The sequence below is a fragment of the Nylanderia fulva genome, unplaced genomic scaffold, assembly GCF_048542155.1.
Source record: "Nylanderia fulva isolate GAGA-0341 unplaced genomic scaffold, ASM4854215v1 Scaffold408, whole genome shotgun sequence".
Classification (NCBI taxonomy): domain Eukaryota; kingdom Metazoa; phylum Arthropoda; class Insecta; order Hymenoptera; family Formicidae; genus Nylanderia; species Nylanderia fulva.
The window spans coordinates 11,383-13,243 of NW_028190486.1; the positions used below are offsets into that span (position 1 = coordinate 11,383).

The following is a 1,861-nucleotide window of genomic DNA, read 5'->3' on the forward strand; positions in this document are numbered from 1 at the left end:
AGTACGCAATGGAAAATATATATTATTTCTTAAAATATTCATTTTCCGATAGTCTTATTTTACATGCTCCGACCAATCAGGGCAAAGTCCAAGCATGATTCAGATAGTCAAGACAAGATCCGGACATGATCCAGCCAATCAAAACAAGATACAAACACGATCCAGCCAGTCAAGGCAAGATACGAACATGATCCAGCCAGTCAAAGCAAGATCGTTGATGGTTCCGTCAACTAAAGTAAGATCAAGAAGAATTCTGCCACCGAAGGCAAAATCGAGAATGATCCAGTCAAAAAAAATTTATCGAATCAATTGTTCGAAGTTATCTCCATTGGCTTGGATACATAATGCCATCCTATCTTGGAAATGTCTTATTGTCTTGAGTAACATTTTGCGCGTTATCCTTCTGCAAGCTTCTCGTATCCTTTCTATCATATTTTCTCTCGTTGTAGGCGTTTGCTGTACACGACATTTTTCAGATATCCCCATAAGAAAAAGTCGGGCGACGTCAGATCAGGAGATCGTGGAGGCCACGCGACGGGTGCATCTCGTCCAATCCATCTGCCATTATACGTTTCATTCAGGTAATCTCTCACACATCTTGTATAGTAAGGTGGCGCGCCATCGAGTTGTATCCATAACCTTTGGCGTGTTTGCAAGTCAACGTTTTGAAATAATTGTGGTAAGTCATCTCTAAGAAATGCCAAAAAGTTTTTATCGTTGACATTTCCGTCAAAGAAATAGGGACCAATCAAATACCCCTTTACAATCCCGCACCAAACATTGACACTCCAACGATTCTGATTATCTATTGGTCTATGCCAATGAGGATTAACATCTGACCAATAATGACAATTATGCCTATTTAGCTCACCATTATTTTTAAATGTCGACTCATCAGAGAACATAACAAAATTGAAAAAATTTGGTTTAGTTCTGATCATTTGTTGTGCCCATTGACAAAATTGGATACGCAATTGCATATCTCTTTGACTCAGAGCTTGTGTCATAGTTATGTGATAGGGATGGTATTTAAGTTTCTTTATAATCCTCCTAATTGTTGATCTTGGAATACCTAATTTCCTTGCCAAAATCCGCTGACTTACATGAGGATTAAGATGAATTGCTGCCAGGAGCGTGATCACACGATTGTCATTTTTATCATACACATGATCTTTCCTTTTACGTTTGAAATGACCTTCACGAGCTTTTCGTTCGAGGTTTCGGATTAAAGCAGGATTGGGGTGTCCTTCCCTTGTAGGATACCGATCTCGGTAAACTCGCGAAGCTTTGTGATAATTTAAATGACATTCTCCAAGAATGAGAATAATATCAATGATCTCCGATGGTGAATAGTCTGGCATTATTTTTTCCGTAGTTGCAAAATCCTTGAGCGATAATGAAGGGATACAATTGATAATTTGTATACAAATTTTTCCTTTAGTAAGTATAATAACCATTTGTGCATTATTATCGTATCCCTCTATGTCCCTGTAAGATTATTACGATTTGCTCATCTGACGTCGCCCGACTTTTTCTTATGAGGATACCTGAAAAATGTCGTGTACGAGCAAACGCCTACAACGAGAGAAAATATGATAGAAAGAATACGAGAAGTTTGCAGAAGGATAAAGCACGATATGTTACTCAAGACAGTAAGACATTTCCAAGATAGGTTGGCATTATGTATCCAAGCCAATGGAGACAACTTTGAACAAATGATTCAATAAATTTTTTTTTACTGGATCATTCTCGATTTTGCCTTTGGTGGCAGGATTCTTCTTGATCTTACTTTAGTTGACAGAACCATCAACGATCTTGCTTTGACTGGCTGGATCATGTTCGTATCTTGCCTTGACTGGCT

General features: G+C 38.3%; 1 pseudogene; it reads right to left on the reverse strand.

Annotated features, from left to right (window-relative positions):
* Positions 1-297: 297 nt before the first annotated feature.
* On the reverse strand, positions 298-980 carry LOC146721815 (uncharacterized; annotated as a pseudogene).
* Between the last annotated feature and the right edge of the window lie 881 nt (positions 981-1,861).